The 23,998-nt window shown below is 42.5% G+C and overlaps 1 protein-coding gene across 6 annotated transcripts in view; it reads left to right on the top strand.

Annotated features, from left to right (window-relative positions):
* Positions 1-23,998, top strand: part of LOC134358801 (ectonucleoside triphosphate diphosphohydrolase 4-like) — a 99,119-nt gene that overhangs the window by 18,646 nt on the left and 56,475 nt on the right. Inside the window, exon 1 of one of the 6 annotated variants that reach the window (XM_063071305.1) lies at positions 13,150-13,179. The exons of the other annotated variants lie outside the window; for them this stretch is intronic. The gene's annotated coding sequence lies outside the window, so the exon portion shown is untranslated. Of the gene's footprint in view, positions 1-13,149; positions 13,180-23,998 lie in introns of those variants that run through there. 6 annotated transcript variants of the gene reach the window in all.

Raw genomic sequence — 23,998 nt, 5'->3', positions numbered from 1 at the left:
TCTGTAACTGTTGCCTGACCTGTTGAGTTCCTCCAGCATTTTATGTGTGTTGCTCAACAAAATATCAATAATGTTCATGCAACAACCTAGTCCCAATATATCGATGTAGTTATAAAGCAGGCAAGACAGCGACTATACTTTATTAGGAGTTTGAAGAGATTTGGCATGTCAACCAATACACTCAAAAACTTCTATAGTTGTACCATGGAGAGCATTCTGACAGGCTGCATCACTGTCTGGTATGGGGGGGCTACTGCACAGGACCGAAAGAAGCTGCAGAGGGTGGTAAATCTAGTCAGCTCTATCTTGGGCACTAGCCTACAAAGTACCCAGGACATCTTTAGGGAGCAGTGTCTCAGAAAGGCAGCGTCCATATTAAGGACCCCCAGCACCCAGGCCATGTCCTTTTCTCACTGTTACCATCAGGTAGGAGGTACAGAAGCCTGAAGGCACACACTCAGTGATTTAGGAACAGCTTCTTCCCCTCTGCCATCCAATTCTTAAATGGACATTGAAGTTTTGGACACTACCTCACTTTTTTTTTAATATACAGCATTTCTGTTTTTGCACATTTTAAAAAATCTATTCAATATATGTAATTGATTTACTTGTTATTATGTTTTATTTTATTTGTTATATTTTTTTCTCTCTTCCAGATTATGTATTGCATTTAACTGCTGCTGCTAAGTTAACAAATTTCACATCACATACTGGTGATAATAAATCTGATTCTGACATATACTCGAGAGTTAGTAAATCCATTCCAGTACAGTCATAACACTGGCTTCTGGAAATTGCCTAGGCATGCTACATTCCCAAGAAAAATCAGAACAAAATCAACTCCAATAATTGGCGCACCAATCCATTCACAATTCACATTATGGTCATAGAATCACACAGCACTACAGCACAGATACAGGACCTTCAGCCAATTTACATCAGGTCTCACCAATATAAAGAAGGTGGCATCTGGAGCACCAGATACAGTAGATGACCCCAACAGCTTCATAGGTGAAGCGTTGCCTCACCTCGAAGGACTGTTTGGGGCCCTGAATGGAGATGAGGGAGGAGGTGAATGGGCAGTGTAGCACTTCTTGGACCGTGCTGTATTCAGTGCTCATCCATTTCTTTATAATGTAGAATAAATGCAATTTCCTGAATATCATCTTCTATGAAGTTGGTGACTCCGGTAAATGGCCAAGATGGACCATTTTCTTGGCATTTCTGGGTGTGAAACTGCTCTAATTTAGACTGGCTGTGGTTCAAAGTTATTGAATGCTGTAATAAACTGCATTACAAAAACATACCACCAGCTGAAAATATTGCTTTCTAGTAATTTATTTTTCATGCTTATAGAATGGGCCATGAGCTGTTAAGAGGAATATTTGTGTAGATGCAGTCTTTGTATGCACAGTTGATTCTTCTTACCCTTCAAGTTTTGAGACAGAAGTGTATGAAAACAAAGTTTGGGAAGTCATCTCTTATCTAGGGACTTCCAGCTAAGAAGGTGCCTCATCTGTTTTTAAGCACTGACTACATTAAGGATGACTACATTGTTGGCATTCAGTCCTGTGGTAGAACAATAATTTTAAAATGGACTTTTACTGGATCTTTGGCTATTTATTATATGTCAATGTAGGGATGAGGTATTGTCATTATGGAGCCATTAAATACTAGCATGTTGATTAAATACTAAATCATTATTTTTTATATTGAGCAGTCAGTGCTTCGTAAACACTTTGTGGATGTTGCGTGCCCTATCAAAGCCAAAGTGGAGCGTATTTTCTTTGCACAAGTACATGTACAATACAAAAACTTGCTTGCAACAACATCACAGACCCATAGCAATATATGTCCCTGATTCACCAAAAAGACATAAGCTATTCACAAACAACAGGAATTCTGCAGATGCTGGAAATTCAAGCAACACACATAAAAGTTGCTGGTGAACGCAGCAGGCCAGGCAGCATCTCTAGGAAGAGGTGCAGTCGACGTTTCAGGTCCTGACGAAGGGTCTCAGCCTGGTCTGCTGCGTTCACCAGCAACTTTCATGTGTGTTAGAGTCCTGACGAAGGGTCTCGGCCTGAAACGTCGACTGCACCTCTTCCTAGAGATGCTGCCTGGCCTGCTGCGTTCACCAGCAACTTTTATGTAAATTATTCACAATTTTTTTTACAAGAAGAAGCACAATTAGAACAAAAATGTCTTTTAATGCAAAATGATCACAGTGGTCCAGGCTTGTGACTTTTACTCCCCATTATTCACTGTGAAGCCTCAGGGGTTTTACTGGTTGTGCTCTCATTAGGTATGGATTCTGACCAAGGAATATATTCAGATTACATTGTGTGAACTAAGGGTTGAATTCTGCATTAATATCACAGGATTGTCATTCAGTTATTATTTTAAATTGAGAAGCATTGATTTAAGTCCTGCAGTGGATGTCAGCTACCAAGATTGAAAGTAGTGAAGGTAAAAACATGTTAAGATGTTGCCAGTGTGGATTCAGAAAGTCAGTGACAGATTTTAGCAGCACGTGAAGACTGAATCAAATTTAAAAGTTTCAGGAAGCTTTGACTTTTGAAGAGGTAACTAAATATCCAGGAGTTCAGGGAGTTGTATTTAAAACATGATTACGGAAAGGTTAATTAGAGGCTAGGAGGTCAGGGCAGAGAAAAACCTTTATTTACAATCCAACATTTTGAAAGAATTGAAATCAGAAAAATGTCCCTTACATGGAAAGTCAGTCTCTGTACTATTTGAAAGATTTTTCTTTTGTTGTGCTTTTGTTTACTCATTCAAAATCTGAACCCAGAAGCCAAATGACCAATTGAATTGATTATTTTTGGTTGTTTGCTAATGCAGGCCACACTTAACACTACTTTGCTCTTTAAGTGTTCTCTGATGGGCTAAGCACTTTGTAGTGAAGCTGTCCTTCAGTTCTCATGTGCAATAATTTGGCCAAATTGAAGGAAAATGTGCAGATAAGGTCAATCTCCATGCACTTAATGTGATTTGCTTGAATTCTGCACACCATCTTATAACCAGAGAGTATAGAATTTCCCATGCAACAACAGGAAAGTGAAATTTTTGCTTACAGAAACAAATTATGTTGAGGATAAACACTGTTACCAGTGAATACACACTCAATTTCTAATGATCTAATGAGAACAATCGGAAGCAATTCCTTCTCATTTTGCAGTCTGTTGGCAACAGATACTAATTAAGGTGACGTTGAACTAACAACTTAGAAAGGCAAGATAGACTTTGGTTGAAATTTAATACAAGTAACGCAGCAATTTAGTGGTTGGGAAAGAGCTCTCGACTGCTAGTCACCTTTTGACACCACTTTCTAATGCAAGCACAGTACATCTTTGGAGATTTAAACTTATTATCCCCATAAGCAATATTCAATATCAATTTTCTTCTAGTTAATACAAACCCTTCAGAAGCTGTTATCTTGATGAGTTCTTCAGTGGGGACTCATTACTTACTGCTTTCTCAATTTCTGTGCCTAAGTGTTCCTCAGGGGAGATGTATTTGCAACACACACAAAATGCTGGAAGAACTCAGTAGGTCAATATTTATTCATTTTCATAGATGCTGTCTGACCCGAGTTCCTCCAGCATTTTGTGTGTTGCTTTGGATTTTCAACATCTGCAGAACCTCTTGTGTTTAAGATGTACTTGCAGCCACCATTTTCCAAGTACCTCGAGAGCAATGTTTCCACAGTCATAGAACAGTACAGCAAATGAACAGGCCATTCAGCCCACAACGTTGTGATAAACCAGCTAAAAAGCAAATCAAAAACACCTAAACACTAATCCTGCCAATACAATGTCCATATCCATCCATCTCCCATACATCCGCGTGTTTCATAAATGCCTCTAATATACCAGGTGGCGCATTCTCTCTGGGTAAAAAAAACTTACCCCTCTCATCCCCCTTGAACCTACCCCTCCCCCTTTAATGCATGCTCTCTGGTATTAGACATGGGAAAAGGATGCACTCTGTCTACTCTAGCTGTGCTTCTCATAATCTTATAAGCCTCTATCAGATCTCCCATCTCCCCTCAGCCTCTGCCTCTCCAGAGAAAACAACCCAAGTTTATCCTGCCTCTCATGATAGCACATGCCCTGTAAACCAGGCAGCATCCTAGTAAACCTCTTCTACTCCCTCTCCAAAGCCTCAACATCCTTCCTATAGTGGGGTAGCCGGAACTGTATTGCAATAATCCAGACGTGGCCTAACCAGAATTTTATAAAATTGCAATACAATCTCGTGACTTTTGAACTCAACTAATAAAAGCAAGCATTCATAAGCTGTCTTAACCACCTTATTAACCTGTGTAGCTACTTTCAAGGAGCTATGAACTTGGATCCCAAAATCTCTGTGCTCAGCAACACTGTTAAGGATCTTGCCCATAAAGGATACTATCTTCTTGCCCTACCAAGGTGCAACACCTCACATTCATCTGGATTAAACTCTATCTGCCATTTCAATGCCCATGTCTGCAACTGATCATTATTGCACTGGATTCTTTGCTAGTCTTCTATCCTATACACAACTCCACCAATCTTGTTATCATCTGTAAACTTACTAACCCAACCATCGACATTTTCATCTAGGTCATTTATATACATCACAAACAGCAGAGGTCCCAGCACTGATCCCTGTGGAACACCACCAATTACAGACCTCCAGCTAAAATAAATCCCTTTAATCATTACCTTCTGCCTTCTATACGCAAGTCAGTTCTGGATCCAAATAGCCAATTCACCGTAGATCCCATGCATCTTAATCTTTTGGATTAGCCTTCTATGAGGGACTTTGTCAAATACCTTATCAAAACATGTATACACCATTCACTGCCCTACCTCCATCATTCTCTCTCATCATCCTGTCAAAAAACTCAATCAAGTTGGTAAGACATGACCTGCCCTTCACAAAACCATGCTTGTTCGTCCTAATTAAGCCATGGGTTTCCAGATACTTGTATATCCTATCCCTGTGTATATATACAGACACTTCAATAATAAATTGACTTTGAGTTTTGTAACTCTTCTGCATATACATGGCATTCTTCTGAGGAACCACATCTCTGCTGCATTGATTCTTTTTCCCATTGCATTTGTGATGGTCCATGACTCTCAGCCATACATCAATATAGGAAGAATGTAGCAGCTGAGAGTTCTAAGAGGGATGTCAATTGCTATTTTCTTGTTCATTAGGATGTTTCTCATTTCTGTAAATGCTGTTCTTGCCATTGCTATTCTTGCTTTTTATGTCTGTTTCGCATTTGCCATCAGATGTTACCCATGGTCTAAGGTACTTGAAGTTGTGAACTTGTTTCAGGATTTCATTTCCCAATATGATCCTACAGCTTGGGATATCAGGTTTCTTTGATATTACCATTACTTAAGCTTTCTTTTTGTTTAAGGTTCGGCCAAGTCTTTCGCTTTCTTGTGTTGATGGTAGATACTAGTTTCTGTAAATTTACTTCACTGTTTGCTGTCAGTACTGTGTCATCCACATAGTGGAGGTTGTTGATATTGTATCATCCTATACTTATTCCAGGTAGGTCTTGTATGGTTCTTATGATGTAAAACAAAACGTTCATTACTTAAAATAAGAAAAAAGCAATCAAAATTCTTTGGACACATCATGCGAAGAGAGACATTAGAACATTTAGTTACAGCTGGAAAGCTGGAAGGAAAAAGAAGCAGAGGCAGACAGAGAATGAAAATAATAGATGGAATAACATCATAGTTAGAAACAGGGGAGACAACAACTACAGTTCGGAGGGTCAGGGACCGTGGTGGATGGAGAGACATGATCGCCCACGCCGAACGGCAAGACACCTGAATGAATGAACGTATACATATTGCAACTAACGGTGCCACCTATACAGTTCTCCAGCACTTCACTTCATTGGGCACCCTGCATAGCTGTCATTTGACCACTGGAAATATTGAAGCAAACCTGATACTGACTAGGTTCAAGGATTGTGCAGGTGGCTTGTGCAAAGTAGAGATTAACAACAGTACTGATGTTTGCAAGATTGTTTAATGTCATTAAACATGACATCAGACCTGCTGGAGCAGTTTGCTAGGTCCTTTGATAAAGAACTGAGCGCCCAGCTCCCTGGAAACTGTCTACAGTTCAGCCTTGGCCACCTTTGGGAAGATAACTTCGAAAACAGAATTCATCGTGATGATGCCCATTACTGAAGCCGTCACTCAATGTCAGTAAGACCAAAGGACCAATTGTAGACTTCAGAAGAGGGAAACCAGAGGTCCATGAGCCAGTGATCATTGGAGGATTGGGGGAAAGGGTCAATAACTTTAAATTCCTAGGTGGCACTATCTCAGCGGACCTGTTCTGGACCCATCATATAAATATGATTGCAAAGAAAACACAACAGTGCCTCTACTTCCTCAGGAGCCTGTGGAGATTTGGCATGACATCAAAAATCGTGGCAAACTTCTATAGATGTATGGTAGAAAGTGTACTGACTGGCTGCGTTATGGCCTGGTATGGAAACACCAATGTCTTTTGAGCAGAAAATCCTAGAGAAGTAGTGGATTTGGCCCAGTAAATCACAGGTAATGCCCTCCCAACTCATTGAACACATTAATATGAAACATTGCTGTAGAAAAGTAGCATCCATCATCAAAGATCCATCCTCACCACCCAAGACACACACTTTTCTCACTGCTTCCATCAGGTAGAAGGTACAAGAGCCTCTGGACTCGCATCACCAGGTTTAGGAACAGTGACTACCCCTCAACCATTGGCTCTTGAGCAACAGGGGTTAACTACACATTCTCTTTCTGGTGTTCCAACAACTGATGGCCTCACTTTAAGATTCTTGTTACTTATTGCTATTTACCCATATTTGTATTTGCACAGTTTGTTGTTCATTGATCCCATTTACAGTTACTGTTCTATAGATTTACTAAGTATGCCAGAAGGAAACAGAATCTCAGGGTTGTATATGATGTATAAAAATTTTACTTTGACTTTTGAATGGGGTTCCCCTAGCCAAGAATACGCACTTACCAACTCAGAGGATCCTATAGATCCTCAGGGCTGCTGGAAGTAAAGTTCAGCAGACTGCCAGCGCTGCACCAACAACTGGATGCAGGTCAGTGAGGGCATGCTCTAACAGACAATGTCAGGGGTATGTGTAATGGCATCAAGAAAGCTCTTGGCCCCTCAGAGCAAGATGGCTCTCCTCAAATCCATCATTGGGGAAAGTAATCACAGACAGGAACAAATAGATGGAGACGTGGATAGAACATTACTCTGATCTCTATTCCAGAGTGAATACTGTTACCACCTCAACCCTGGACACAACTGAGTGCCTACCGACAATGGAAGAACGGGATACAGAGCCGAGCCTAGAGGAGTTCAACAAGGCCATCAGTAGCTTGGCCTCAGGGAAGGTACCAGGCAATGATGGGAATCCCCCAGACTTGATCAAGCACTGAATTATTAGCCTTTGGCACCTGCAAGATCAGGGGCCAAGATCATTACCCTCTACAAAAACCAAGGTGAGAGAAGTGACTGTAACAAACAAAGAGGAAGGGAGACCTTCCTCTTGAATGTTGCTGGCAAAGTCTTTGTCCAAGTCATCTTGGTCTACCTTCAGAAGTTGGTTGAATGTGTCTAGCAGGAGTCAGAGTGGCTTCTGTGCTGAAAGATCAACTGCGGACATGATTTCCCCTCTCTGCTAACTCCAGGAGAAGTGCAGACAACGGAAGAAGCCCTTCTACATTGTATATATTGACCTCACCAAGGCATTTGACTTGGTCATCACAGATGGAAACTTTCAGATCCTTTCTAAGATAGGCTGCCCACCAAGTCTACAGAGCATGGTCAAATCCACAACAGCATGAAGGGGATTATGCAATGCAACACAGCTCTTCGGAGCTCTTTGACATGAGCAGTGGCATTAAGAGAGGATGTATTCTTGGACCAGCACTCTTTGGGATCTTCTTTTCCCTTCTCTGGAAGCACGCATTTGGCACAGCAACAGTATGTTCTGGTGTGGATCTACCTCCACACTAGAATAGATACTAGGCTTTTTAACCTCACCTGCCATAGAGCCAAAACCAAAGTGCGCAAGGCTATGAACAGAGACCTATTGATTGCCGATGATGCAGCAGTCGCAACCCACACTCCAGAGCTTAACGGATCACTTCTCCCAGGCCTGCAAGGAATTAGGTCAATCAGCCTGAAAAATACAAACGTCTTGGGACAAGATGTGAAGTACCACCTGTCATTTCCATTGATAACTACAAAGTGGACGTCATTCATTATTTCATGTATTTGGGTCCATCGTCAGTGAGAACCTCTCCTTGGATGCAGAAATCGGCACGCATATCAGGAAGGCTGCAACAACTCTTGCCTGCCTCACCACACGAGTCTGGGAGAACTCAAAACTGTCAGTCAAAACAAAGATGGCAGTGTACAACACTAGTGTCACCAGCACATTGTTGTTCTTCAGCAAGACCTGGACAACATATGCTAAACACGAGAGAAGGCTCAGCACCTTCCATTTAAGTTGCCCTTGTTGTATCTCGAGTATCTCCTGGAGAGACAGAATACCCATGCTAAGGTTCTCTCTCATGCCAGCCTCCCTAGTGTGTACACCCTGCTCAGGCAGCCGTGCCAGCACTAGCTGGGCCATGTCTGCCATGTACAGAGTGGCCACATCTGAAAAGACATCCTCTATGGTGAGCTGGAGAGAGCCGCTGGCCACCCATAATTGTGCTACAAGGATGCCTGAAGAGGGACCTGAAAGTCCTGGGAGGAACTTGCAGTCAACTGCACCAGGTGGGGAAGCACAAATAACACCTTAAGTCAGGCGAGGAAGTATTCCTGAAAATGGCAGAAGACAAACGGGCCCATAGAAAGCAACTCTGCAGTTCCAGCAGAGATGAGACCACGTATGGATGTGACCTTTATAACAGGAGGTCTCGCATTGGTCTTGTCAGCCACCAACGCCACTGCTCCAACAACGTAGATAGCTAGGACGCAACATCCATGATCGACCTCGACCAAAGCAGGACCACACTTAATGTCATTTCCAGTACACAAGTGTAAAGCAGAGCAAAATAATTGTTACTCTGGATCCGATAAAGCACAAAAGAATACACAATAAGATGAAGGAAACAATTAAAGAAGACAGAATAAATATAAATAGATAAGATAACTTGTATACATTAATTATATGTCCATAAAGTGACTCTAGACACAGGAGGGCCTGTACATAAGGTGATTGACAAGAAACGATAAAGTAGTGGTGGTGGGGCTTATGGAGGGATGGGTTAGTGGGTAGAGATGTTGATCAGCTTTACTACTTGGAGAAAGCAGCTGTTTTTGAATCTAGTGATTCTGCCATGGGTGCTATGCAGCCTTCTCCTCGATGGTTGTGGGACAAACAGTCCATAAGCAGGATGTGTGGGATCCTTCATGATGTTACTCGCCCTTTTCTGACACCTTTACGTATATACCTTAAGCTCTTGATGACGGGTAGATTGGTGCCTGTGATGCACTGGGCAGTTTTGACTATCCATTGTAAAGTCCTCCTGTCTGTCACAGTAAGGCTTTCTTTCACTTTCTATTCCTACCATTAACTCTCAGCCTCCATCTATAGATGATATATAGTCTGTAAATGGAATCTTTTACCTTTCCCACCTATCACTTCCCTGCTTCTCAATTCATCCCACCCACCTACCTTCCCATCACCTGGTCTCATCTTTCATCTGCCAGCTTGTACTCCTTCCCTTCCCTTCCCTCCCATCTTATTCTGATTTCTTTATCCTTCCTCACTGAAGATTGGCCCGAAATATTTATTCTTCTTCGCAGATGCTGCTGACCTGCTGAGCTCCTCCACTATTTTGTGTGTGTTACAGTGAAATATTAGTTTTTCCTAATAAACCCAAAGAAAATCGGCCAAAATGATACTGATGTTTTCGAACTGTTTTACTGCTTTGTTGTTAAATTATGTCTTGTAGTTCTGCTTAGGGACTGTTTTGGTGTTCTTTCATATATTTTCTTCCTTCTGTTCCTTCTAAAGAGCAGCTTAAGTGGCAAATAGTTCATCTTCTGCAGTGCTCATTCTTCTGTACTGGGGCAGAATGTGTCGGTGGGAAATATTTCTGCATGCTCTGACCTTAATATCTCCTGATAAGGATTTATCAAGAGTGGCATAAGGAACAAACTAGAACAGGAATTCAGACTAGGCTTCCTCTTGTGTCCAAATAGCAGAGCGTAGGCGAATCAGAGTTTTTCTTCCAAATTCATCTAGTATTAATATTAATGTGTACATCATTGTTTTTGAACATAAGCCTCAGCACTATCAGTGCTCAGCACATTACTTCTACCTGCAGCAAGGAGAGAGGTAACGGAATGAATTTTATACAAGGCACTAATGTGTGCTGTTCTGATTATTAATCACATGTTAAGAGACCCAAATTTTCAGCTTTCAATGTGGCCAAAAAAGGGTTCAAACCAAGTGGGCAAAACGTGAGAGAGAGTAATCCTGGACTCTGAATCACCACCACAACTGGACGTAGCTCACCCTACAGGCTGATTCTCAAGGACTCTTTGTAACTCGTGTTCTCAGTTTTTTTTATTGCAGAGTTTGTTTTTTGCACATTGAACGTTTGTCAGTCTTTATTTCTGTGTACAGTCAGACCCCGCTTAACATTGAGGACGCGTAACTCAGAGGCAGAGCGCTGTGTAAATAAGTGCTATGTGGGGTCATTATAACATTACGTAAATGAACATGTGTGCCTGATTTTTAAAAAAATCAAACGAGTTGTAGGATGTATTATTTTGTGTATACACAGTAACTTGTGGAGTAACAAACACACAAATAGGCCTAACAGTACATCAGCGAAGCAGCAGCAACGGAAGGAAACGAGTGGTGGTTGCATCTTAGAGGAGGCACCAGGCTGTGGGTCCTCTAAATTTGTCGTCTTCTTCACATCGAGATTCGACTGCCTTTTCTTGAATTTCCTCTCATGAAGCAGTTCTTAGTAGCAGGAAGTCATGTTGAGAACACCCCTCTTTGCTTTTTGCTTCGCTCCCAGTCAGGGTCATTATCGATGAACTGGTCCATGACTTGTGTGATCATGGTGATGCTAGTGCTGAGGAATTTTACGATGAGGTTTCTTGCTGGTGTTTTTTCTTCCCTATCCGTGTCCTCATATTCACCTGGGATGCGTTGCTGTGCCAATTCTCGAAGCTCTTCGTTATTAAGGCTCTTGCTGCCTACACTAGCTGCTTCACTGGAGATGCATATGCTATGGAGATTACTGCGCTATTTAAATCTATCACACCAACCTCTGGCTGTGAATGTAATCAATGTATCTTCTTGAATATGATTGAAGATGCTTCTTGTCTTTTCCATTATTATCAGCTGGCTTAAGGACCTGTTTCATTGCATTTGGTCATCCACCCATATACTTAGTCTATTTAAAAACGCAAACAACAGGAATTCTGCAGATGCTGGAAATTCAAGCAACACACATAAAAGTTGCTGGTGAACGCAGAAGGCCAGGCAGCACCTCTTCCTAGAGATGCTGCCTGGCCTGCTGCGTTCACCAGCAACTTTTATGTGTGTTACTTAGTCTATTTTCCATTTTTTTCAAGCAAATAGCTCATTGAACAGGTCACCTTCATTGATAACTGAGGTCATCATGGCAGAAGCTTTTATCTTGTCTGCATTTTTTTATAATTGTTCTGATCTCTGATGTAGCCAATTTCAAAGAGGTGCCAGTATCAACCTGACACTCACTAGTTTCCAAACACTGTATCACATCCATGCTGATGCTTTTCCAAGACATTGTGGATGTACTATCCTTACTGGAAGTTGCAGGCTGTTTTCCAGACATTATGGGGTGAAAAAAATGGAATAAGTTGGCAAGGAAGGAAGAACATTTACACATGCGGGGAAGGCAGAGCATGATTGGCTGTGAGTGGCTCAAAGTGTATGCAAAGCACTTTCATTGGTTGATTGAATGTTTATTGTAATGGCCATTCTTGAGAAGTTTTATGTGTTCTTTAGATTTAATTTTTGTCATTTAAAAAAATTTCAATAGAGAATTGAATAACCATGTAACAAATCAGCGCTATGTGAGGTTTAGGTGTAGTTTATCATGTATTCTATTGTATTTCTTTATTTTCCTGTAAATGCCTGCAAGAAAATGAATCTCAAGGTAGTGTATGGTAACACATTATACTTTGTTTATTTGACTTTGAATCCAGTCACCTGGTGTATAAGTAACTCTGGGTTCTGATTTGGTCACCTTCACTTGTGGTAAAGGATGTCCTGCTTTATACTGGCTCTAGCTCTCATGGTAGGCCAGGCTGCCTAGGTCCATTTGCTGAAGATGAGAAGAGTGGGAGAGTACTCCATTGCAATGTAGGATCTTGAAAGGTCTTGACAGGGTAGAAGTTCCGAGGATGTTTCCACTTGAAAGAGTGTTGAGAACTGTTTGGAAACAAGGGGTTACCTGTCTATTTAAGACAGATATAGCGACAGTTTCATTTTAATATTTGTGATTTGTATGTATACTTGCTCAAAAGTCAAAAGCAGAGTCCTTGAATGTTTTTAAGGTACAGTTGGATAGATCCTTGATAAGCAAAGGGGTAAAAGGTTGCTGAGAGTAAACAGGAATGTGGATTTGAGGTTACAAGCACATTAGCCATGATAGCTTTCAACAGCATAGCAGCCTCGAATGGTCAAATGGCCTTTTACTGCTCCTAATCTGTGTTTCTCAGTTATTTGTCCTGGCGACATTGATGTCAAGCGTTAACGAAAGTTTTTGTTTCTTGGTTGGCTAGAGAGTCATACAATGGGGGGGGGGTGACTTAACTGGTTTTGAAAGAGCACTCTCTTCCACTGACCTACAAATTTCCTTTGTCAAGTTTTCCCTTTTGAAAGTGCATTTCACCATCAGTTGAAATGCTTCTAGTGCTGATAATATTGGCAGTGTTTCCCAGTGTTGCCCTTGATCTTATGATGGCCGTCAGCATCTGCATTATTTTTAATTGTTAATTTTGAAGTCTGTTAACTAGATCGTTCCCATGAACTGTCAACCCTCCTTTTCAAGGCTCCTGGAAACTGGCAGCTGATCAAGGGCTCTTTTCATATTTAGCCTGACAGTGAGTGTTTGAATTCCTGATTATTCTATTTATATTGCTTAACTCAAATTGCTAGTATGTATAGATTAAATTTGTTGCTTCTCCATTTTTAAACTTTAGATAAGAAATAGCTGGTGAGGGTAGGATGAAGTTGTTTGAGTTTTGAGTTCCACTTTATCTCAGACTTTGTCTTTGTGTTCCAATAACTTGCAGAATTTTCCTCCAAACCCTGAAAATGTCTTTTGTGCTTGTGCCCGTCTGATCAGAGCCCTCTTCTCTTCCCACCCCCCATCCTTCCCCCCTCGATTAAAGATTAGTTTTACTTATCATGTGTACCGTCGTTTGCATCAAATCAAAACAGTGAGGATGTGCTGGGAGCAGCCCGCACCAACATAGCATGTCCACAATTTACTGACCCTAATCCTGTTCTGAAGTCTTTGGAATGTGGAGGACACTGGAACACCCAGAGGAATCAGGATGGTCACGGATAATTTACAAACTCCTTGCAGACAGCAACAAAAGTGGAACCCCAATTGGTGACTACTGGCACTGTAAAGTGATTGCACTAATTACTAGACTTTATTCCAAAATACTTCAGGCTATGGAATGATTTTGCCACCTTAAGGGGTACACCATAAACGTTTTCGATAAGACTTCCTTTAGGGCAATGCTGACAGGAGAGTGATTTTCAGAAGCCTACATTGCCTCTATGTTAACTATTAGAACTGCTACCAACAGCATTAATTGATGGAGACATAAGAGATTACAGATGCTGGAATCTCACACAACAATCAATCTACTGGAATCTGGAGCAACAAACTGGTGGATGATATCAGTGAGTCAAGCAGGATGAAGAAGTTTTGTTGATAGAGACATAGAAGACGACAGCACAAAAACAGGTCCTTCAGCCCATCTAGTCCATGCCAAAATATTTAAGCTGCCCAGTCCCATTGAGCTGCACCTGGACCATAGCTGTCTGTACCCCTCACATCCATGTACCTATCCATACTTAAACATTGACATTGAAATTGTATCCACCTCCTGTCCCAACACCACCCTGGTAAATTTTCTCTGTACTCTTTCAAACTTATTTACATCTTTCCTGTAGGTAGGTGACCAAAACTGCGTACAATATTCCAAATTAGGCCTCACCAACATTTTATACAACTTCAACATAACATTCCAACACCTGTACTAAATCCTTTGAAGGATGGAGGTCACTGTGCCAAAAGCTTCCTTTACAATGTGCTGCCACTTGCAGAGAATTATAGATCTGTAATTCCAGATCCCTTCGTTCTACTGCAGTTCTCAGTGTCCTACCACTCTTATGTGTAAGACCGAGCCTGGTTGGTCCTCTCAAAGAATAACACCTCACAATTGTCTGCATTAGAATCCATCTGCTGTTTTTCACCCCATTTTTCCACCTGGTCCAAATCCCACTGCAAGATTTGATAGTCTTCCTCACTGTCCACTACACCCCAAATCTTGGTGTCATCCACAAATTTGCTGATCCAGATCGTCGATATGGATGACAAACAATGGAACCAGCACCAATCCCTGTGGCACTGCACTAGTCCCAGGCTTCCAAACAGAGAGGCATTCATCTGCTACCACTCTTATGGCTTCTCCTGCAAAGGTAATGTCTAATCTAATTTACTACCTCATCTTGAATGTCAAGTGATGAACCTTCTTGACCAACCTCCCATGTGGGACCTTGTCAAATATCTTGAAGTCCATGCAAACAATGTTCACTGCCTTGCCTTCATCAACTTTCCTGATAACTTTCTCAAAAAACTCTATATAAGATTGGTTAGGCACCCACGAAGCCATGCTGACTATCCTTTATGAGTCCCAGTCTATCCAAATATTCATATCCAAGGGAACACCTTGTCAGGCTTGAGGATTTATCCACCCTGATTTGCCTCAAGACAACAAATGGCTCCTCTTCTGTAATCTGTATAGGGTCCATGACGTTGATGCTGCTTTGCTTCACTTATCTGTCTTCCAAGTAAATATAGATGTAAAAGATCCCTTTAGGATCTCCCACATCTCTTGGCTACATGCATAGATTACTATTCTGATCTTCCAGAGGAAGATCATTTTGCTCTGGACGTATCTGTAGAACCCCTAGGATTCTCCTTCACCTTATCTGCTACAGCAACTTCATGCTGCCTTTTAGCCCTCCTGATTTCTTTCTTCAGTATTCTCTTGCATTTCTTATATTCCTCAAGTACCTCATTTGTTCCTATTTGCCTATACCTGCTATGCACCACTTTTTAAGCAGGGCAGCAATATCTCTCACACCAAGGTTCCATAAACTTGTTATCCTTGCCTTTTATTCTGACAGACACATGTAAGCTTTGTAGTCTCAAAATTTCTCTTTTGGAGCCCTCTCACTTACTAAGTCCACCTTTGCCATAAACAGCCTGTCCCAACCCACACTTATCAGATCCTTTCTGATACCATCAAAATAGGCTTTTCCCTAATTTAGAATCTCAACCCAAGGACCAGACCTATCTTTTTCCTTAATTACCTTGAAACAAAGTGACATTATGATCACTAGTTGCTAAATGTTCCCCTGCACTAACTTCTGCCATCTGCTGTGTCTCATTCCCTAATAGGAGATCAAGTTTTTCCCACACACTTTCATTGAGACTTCCATGTACTGATTAAAGAAACTTTCCTGAACACATTTGACAAAAGACTACCCCATCTCGTCCATTTATAGTACGGGAGTCCCAGTCAGTATGTGGAAAGTTAAAATTGCCTTCTATTTTAACCTTGTGTTTCTTGCAGCAGCCTGCAATCTCTCTACAAATTTGTTCCTGTAAATTCTATGGACTGTTGGCTGGTCTATAATTTAGCCTTGTTAATGTGGTCCTACCTTATTCCTCAGTTCCACCTATAAGGTCCCATTAGATGAATTCTCCTCTGTGTTGTCACTGAGCACTGCTGTGACATTTCCCCTGGCTAGTGATGCCACCTCTCCCACTCTATCATGCCTAAAATAGTGGAACCCTGGAATAGTGAGCTGCTAGTCCTGCCCCTCCTGCAACCAAGTCTCACTAATGGCTACAATATCATAATTCCATATGCTGAGCTCATCTGACTTTCTCAGTACTATTTGGATTGAAATATATGCATCAAAGAAGATTAGTCCCGCAATTTAATACTCACCTGTTTGAGTACCGTTGGAGGGGCGGCCTTCCGGGTTGGGGGGGGGTGCGGGGAAGCAACAGTGGTCGCACCTCTGGCACAGAGTCTGGCCCTGTGGCTCAGAAGGGTAGGGAATGGAAGAAGGCAGCATTAATAGGGACTATAGTTAGGGGGTCAGACAGGCGATTCTGTGGACGTAGGAAAGAAACACGAATGGTAGTTTGCCTCCCAGGTGCCGGGGTCCGGGATCCGGGATGTTTCTATTCACGTCCACGTGGTACATATTGGTACCAACGACATAGGTAAGAAAAGGGAGGAGGTCCTGAAAACAGACTACAAGGAGTTAGGAAGGAAGTTGAGAAGCAGGACCTCAAAGGTAGTAATTTCGGGACAATGAGTTTAGGAATAGAGTGAGGTGGAGGATGAATGTGTGGCTGAGGGATTGGAGCAGGGGGCAGGGATTCAGATTTCTGATCATTGGGACCTCTTTTGGGGCAGGCGTGACCTGTACAAAAAGGACGGGTTGCACTTGAATCTGAGGGGAACTAATATCCTGGCAGGTAGGTTTGCTAAGGCTATTGGGGTGGGTTTAAGCTAGAATTGCTGGGGGGTGGGAACTGAACTGAAGAGACAGGAACGGGCAGTTGGCTCACAAATAGCGAAAGCTTGGGGACAGTGCGAGAGGGAGGATAGGCAGGTGATAGAGAAGGGATACGCTCAGACCGATGGTTTGAGATGTGTCTATTTTAATACAGGAAGCATCATGAACAAAGCAGATGAGATTAGAGTGTGGATCGATACTTGGAGCTATGATGTTGTGGCCATTACAGAGACTTGGATAGCTTGGGGGCAGGAATGGTTGCTTAGAGGGCCAGGCTTTAGATGTTTCAGAAAGGACAGGGAGGGAGGCAAAAGAGGTGGGGGTGTGGCACTGCTGATCAGAGATAGTGTCATGGCTGCAGAAAAGGAGGAAGTCATGGAGGGATTGTCTACTGAGTCTCTGTGGGTGGAAGTTAAAAACAGGAAGGGGTCAATAACTCTACTGGGTGTTTTTTTATAGACCACCCAATAGTAACAGGGACATCAGGGAGCAGATAGGGATACAGATGTCTGGAAAGGTGTAATAATAGCAGGGTTGTCGTGGTGAGAAACTTTCCCAAATATTGATGGGCATCTCCCTAGATTAAGGGGTGTAGATTGGGTGGAGTTTGTTAGGTGTGTTCAGGACGGTTTCCTGACACAATATGTAGATAAGCCTACAAGAGGAGAGGCTGTACTTGATCTGGTATTGGGAAATGAACCTGGTCAGGTGTCAGGTCTCTCAGTAGGAGAGCATTTTGGATAGTGATCACAATTCTATCTCCTTTACCATAGCACTGGAGAAGGATAGGAACAGACAAGTTAGGAAAGCGTTTAATTGGAGTGAGGGGAAATATGAAGCTATCAAGCAGGAACTTGGAAGCATAAATTGGGAACAGATGTGCTCAGGGAAATGTATGGCAGAAATGTGGCAAATGTTACATTCCAATGAGATAGGGAAAGGATGGTAGGGTACAGGAACCATGGTGTACAAAGGTTGTTGAAAATCTAGTCAAGAAGAAAAGCTTACAAAAGGTTAAAAAAAAACAAGGTAATGATATAGATCTAGAAGATTATAAGGCTAGCAGGAAGGAGCTCAGGAATGAAGTTAGGAGAGCCAGAAGGGGCCATGAGAGGGCCTTGGCAAGCAGGATTAAAGAAAACCCCAAGGCATTCTACAAATATGTGAAGAGCAAGAAGGTAAGATGTGAGAGAATAGGATCAATCAATTCGAAGAGTGTGTCTGAAACTGGAGGAGATAGCAGAGGTACTTAATGAAAATTCAGTACAGAAAAGGATCTTGGTGATTGTAGGGATGACTTACAGTGGACTGAAAAGCTTGAGCATATAGACATTAAGAAAGAGGATGTGCTGGAGCTTTTGGAAAGCATCAAGTTGGATAAGTCTCTGGGACCAGACGAGATGTACCCCAGGCTACTATGGGAGGCGAGGGAGGAGATTGCTGAGCCTCTGGCAATGATCTTTGCATCATCAATGGGGACGGGAGAGGTTCCGGAGGATTTGGAGGATTGCAGATGTTGTTCCCTTATTCAAGAAAGGGAGTAGAGATAGTCCAGGAAATTATAGACCAGTGAGTCTTACTTCTGTGGTTGGTAAGTTGATGGAAAAGATCTTGAGAGGCAGGATTTATGAGCATTTGGAGAGGTATAATATGATTATGAATAGTCAGCATGGCTTTGTCAAAGGCAGGTCGTGCCTTATGAGCCTGATTGAATGTTTTGAGGATGTGACTAAACACGTTAATGAAGGTAGAGCAGTAGATGTAATGTATATGGATCTCAGCCACGCATTTGACAAGGTACCCTATGCAAGGCTTATTGAGAAAGTAAGGAGGCATGGGATGCATGGGGACCTTGCTTTGTGGATCAGGAATTGGCTTGCCCACAGAAGGCAAAGAGTGGTTGTAGATGGGTCATATCTGCATAGAGGTCGGTGACCAGTGGTGTGCCTCAGGGATCTGTTCTGGGACCCCTTCTCTTCATGATTTTTATAAATGACCTGCATGCAGAAGTGGAGGAATGGGTTAGTAAATTTGCTGATGACACAATGGTTGGAGGTGTTGTGGATATTGTGGAGGGCTGTCAGAGGTTACAGTGGGACATTGATAGGATGAAAAACTGGGCTGAGAAGTGGCAGATGGAGTTCAACCCAGCTAAGTGTGAGGTGGTTCATTTCAGTAGGTCAAATATGATGGCAGAATATAGTATTAATGGTAAGACTCTTGGCAGTGTGGAGGATCAGAGGGATCTTCGGGTCCGAGTCCATAGGACACTTAAAGCTGCTGCACAGGTTGTCTGTGTGGTTAAGAAGGCATACGGTGCATTGGGCTTCATTAACCATGGGATTAAGTTCAAGAGCTGAGAAGTAATGTTACAGCTATATAGGACCCTGGTCAGACCCCACTTGGAGTACTGTGCTCAGTTCTGGTCACCTCACTACAGGAAGGATGTGAAACTATAGAAAGGGTGTAGAGGAGATTTACAAGAATGTTGCCTGGATTGGGGAGTATGCCTTATGAGAATAGGTTGAATGAACTTGGCCTTTTCTCCTTGGAGCGGCGGAAGATGAGAGGTGACCTGATTGAAGTGTACAAGATAATGAGAGGCATTGATCGTGTGGATAGTCAGAGGCTTTTTCCCAGGGCTGAAATGGCTAGCACAAGGGGGCCCAGTTTTAAGGTGCTTGGAAGTAGGTACAGAGGAGATGTCAGGGGTAAGTTTTTTATGCAGAGAGTGGTGAGTGCGTGGAATAGGCTGCCGGTGACAGTGGTGGAGGCGGATATGGAGAGGGTCTTTTCAGAGACTCCTGGATAGGTACACGGAGCTTAGAAAAATAGAGGGTTATGGGTAACCCTAGGTAATTTCTAAAGTCAGTACATGCTCGACACAGCTTTGTGGGCTGAAGGGCCTGTAGTGTGCTGTAGGTTTTCTATGTTTCATGCTCAATCTTTTGATTCCTGAATTTGTCTGAGGTCTTAACATGTCTCCACAACCATTCACTATCAGTCTGTTCTGGCACTTGGGTTCCCATGCACTTGCAACTCTAGTTTAACCCCCCCACTATGCAGTACCAGTAAACCTTCCCTCTAGGATATTTGCTGACCCCCCCCCCCTCCAGTTTGGGTGCAATCTGTCTCTTCTATACAGGTCTCACCTTCCCTGAAAGAGAGCCCAGTGATCCAAACATCTGAAGCCCCCACTCCTACACCACTCCTTAGCCACATTAAACTGGATGATCTTCCTACTTCTTTCCTCGCCAGCACGTGGCACAGGTTGCAATCCTGACATCACAGTCCTGGAGGTCCTATTCTTTAACTTAGCAGCTAACTCCCTGAACTCATTTTGCAGAACCTCGTTTCTCTTCCTACCTATACCATTGGTACTGTATGCACCATGACCTCTGACTGCTCACCTTCCAACTTAAGAATGCTGAGGATTAGATCTAAGATGTCCTGGACCCTGGCATCCAAGAGCCAACACTCCCATCGTGGAATCTCATTCTTCTCCACAGAACCTCCTTTTTGTCCCCCTAACTAATGAATCCCTATCACCTCTTTTTCCCCCTTCTTTTCTGAGCCACATAGCTGGACTCGGAGCCAGAGAACTGACCACTGTGGCTTTCCTTTGCTACATCATTCCCCACACACCCCAACAATAGTATCCAAAATGGTATACCGTTATTAAGGGGGATGAATGCAAGGGTACCCTGTACTGGCTTTTAACCCCTTTCACTCTCCTGACACCCCGTTTATTTTTTGTCCTGTAACTACCTCTCTATATGTCCTGTCTGTCACCCTGCTCAGCCTCCTGAATGATCCAGAATTCATCCAGTTCCAACTCCAACTCCTTAACATGGAGTTTTAGAAGTGGCAGCTGTATGCTCTTGCAGGTGAAGTCATCAGGGGCACTAGAGGTCTCCCTGCCTTCCCACACCCCACACGAGGAGCATCCCACTATTCTGGCTGGCATCCCAACTGTTTTAGTGGAGCAATTATAAAGGAGGAAACAATAAACTAAAACAGATCTACCTACAACTTTTTGCCTTCTCTCACTCAAGCTTCTCATTGAAGCCTCAAAGAGCTAAGGGCTCAAATCCTTCTCAAACTGTTCACTCCAACAATTGCCACTCTCCTTTCCCCTGCCTTGTTTTTATTTACCCTTGTTAATGAATCCACATTTCGGATTGGCCGCTGTTCAAACGCTGAAACTCCTGTGAAGGTCTGCTTTTTAATACACACTTGCCAACCTGTGCGAGTCCTCTCTTCCCTCACTCCCTGATTTCTGATGCTTTGATGTTGTCAATAAACCTACTGATAATTTTGTTCAAGAATATGCAGTGTGTTTTATCTATGAGGAAATAATGCAAGAAAGAAAGTCTGTTGTCATCATGAGAGTTTAGAACCACTTAGACAAAAGTAAGTTACAACAATCAAAAATGTTTAACTCTGTTTCCATTGTCAGAGGCAAAGATATAATCCTTGTTATGTACTAGTTCCCTTGGGCACAGCTGAGGGGAAAAAAAAGCCTGCTGCTTGGTCTTAAATTTTATGCTTGCTCTATCAAGGATGAAAAAGAAAGACTCAGTGCCTTGCACATCTTTTCAGGATACGCCAAAATGTACTCTAGTCAAGGAAGAATGTCCCTCTATTCATTATTGTAATGCAAGGATGACAGGAGCCAATGCACACAGAGTGCTCCCACAGCCAGCAGTGTGTTAGTGGCCTGGTGATCAATGTTAGTGATCACTGAATCACAGAAATTTAAAGCACACTTGTCAAGTTCAAGTTTATTGCCTTCTGACTGTACTTACAGTGCAACCAAATGAAACAACATTCCTCTGGACCACGGTGCACCCACAAAACCTATATCACAGTGAATAAAACAAAGTATTACCATAAATAAGTAAAAAAAAAATAGAATTCAAGAAAGCATGTAGTACATTGCACAGGTAAATGGTAAACAGCTCATTGTCCTAGTGACAAGACCATAATACATTGGAACAGAATTAGGCCATTTGGCCCATCAAGTCTGCTCTGCTATTTCATCATGACTGATCCATTTCCCTCTCAACCCCATTCTCCTATCTTCTCCCCGTAACCTTTCACACACTGACTAATCAAGAAGCTCTCAACCTCAACCTTAAGTACATTCAGTGACCAGGCATCTGCAGCCACCTGTGGCAATGAATTACACAGATTCATCACCCTCATCTGTAGAAGTACCTCCTCATCTCTGTTCTAAATGGATGTCCCTCTATTCTGAGGTCCTGTTTGGTCCTAAATTCCCTCACTATAGGACACATCTTTCCCACAGCTACTCTCTGTAGGTCTTTCAACATTTGATAGGTGTCAATGAGATACCAACACACACACACACACACACACACACACACACACACACACACACACACACACACACTTCATTCTTCCAAATTTCAGCAAGTACAGGTTCATACCAGTCAAATGCACCTCATGTGATAAGCCTTTCAATCCCAAATTCCTTCTTGTGAACCTCCTTTGCACCCTCTTCAATGTCAGGTCATCCTTTCTTAGATAAGGGGCCCAAAACTACTCTCAATATGCCAAGTGAAGCCTCGCTAATGCCTTATAAAGCCTCCACATTACATCCTTGTCTTTATATTCTAGTTCTCTCGAAATAAATACTAACATTACATTTACCTTCCTCGCCACTGACTTAAACTGTAAGTTAACCTTTAGGGAATCTTGCATGAGGACTCCCAAGACTCTTTGCACCTCAGATTTAAAATTTTCTCCCTATTTAGAAAATAGTCTACACTTTTATTCCTTCTACCAAAGTGCATGATCATACACTTCCAGACTCTGTATGCTATTTGCCACTTATTCTCTTAATCCAAGTCCTTCTGTAGCCTTTCTGCTTCCTCAACACTACCTGCTCCTCCGGCTATCTTTGTATCGTCCACAAATTTGGCCACAAATCCATCAATTCCGGCATCCAAATCAATGCGAAAAGAAGCAGTCCTAACACCAACTCCTGTCGAACACCAGTAGTCACCTACAGCCATTTAGAAAGGCTCCTTTTATTCCCACTCTTTTCCTTCTGCCAATTAGCCAATGCTCTATCCATGCTAGTTTAATTCCTGTAATACCCTGGGCTCTTATTTTGTTTAGCAGCCTCTTCTGTGGCACCTTGTTAAAGGCCTTCTGAAAATCCAAGTACACAATATCCACTGATTCTCCTTTTTCTCCTGCATGTTATTTTCTCAAAGAATTCCAACAGTTTTGTCAGGCAAGGATTTCCCCTACGGAAGTCCTTGTTGACTTTGGCCTATTTTGTCATGTGCCTCGAAGTACCCTGAAACCACACGCTTAACAATTGACTTCTAAAATCTTTCCAACCACTGAGGTTAGGCTAGTTAAAGTTAAAGTCTGTCCCGAGCCGTATAGGCTCATCAGGCCAGTGCTTATGCCGGTTTCCGTGGTGTGAAGCGACTGAGAGTACGAGATGGACTACATGACTACTGTGTAGTCCATCTGGTCAAGGTACCTTATCTACCTTCAGACCTTTTCATCGTCCCAAGCACCTTCTCTCTTGTAACAGCAACTGCACTCACTCCTGCACCCTGACAGATGTGAGAGCTCAGTGTTGGCAGGGTACTCATTAGTCTCACAACCTGAGGGAAGAAGCTGTTACCTAATCTGGCACTCCTAGTCTTGATGCTCCTATATCTCCTTCCTGACAGTAGTGGGTCAAAGAGATTGTGGAATGGGTGGTAAGCATCCTCAGCAATGTTTTGGGCCCTTCATTTGTAGTGCTCCTGGTAAATGTCACAACTCGGTGGAGGAGGGAGACACTGGCAATCTTCTTGACAGTTCCCTTGTTGACTGAAGGATAGTTAATGGCTTGGATGCTGGTAATAACCTGCCCAAATTAATGAGACCAAACCCAGTTTAATGCCTTGTCCATTAGCTTGCTCGTAGAGTACAACACCTCCCTGCCCTGCTGAAAGACCCCATTGTGCTTGTCCCCTTCTCACAGACTAGGGACTGCTCCCCACTTAGCCACACCAGAAATCATAAAAATATCTGAAATTCAAAGAAAACAAC

The sequence above is a fragment of the Mobula hypostoma genome, chromosome 19 (assembly GCF_963921235.1).
Source record: "Mobula hypostoma chromosome 19, sMobHyp1.1, whole genome shotgun sequence".
NCBI classification, from domain to species: domain Eukaryota; kingdom Metazoa; phylum Chordata; class Chondrichthyes; order Myliobatiformes; family Myliobatidae; genus Mobula; species Mobula hypostoma.
The sequence above is the reverse complement of the archived record's forward strand: the minus strand, read 5'-3'. Positions and strand labels throughout refer to the sequence as shown.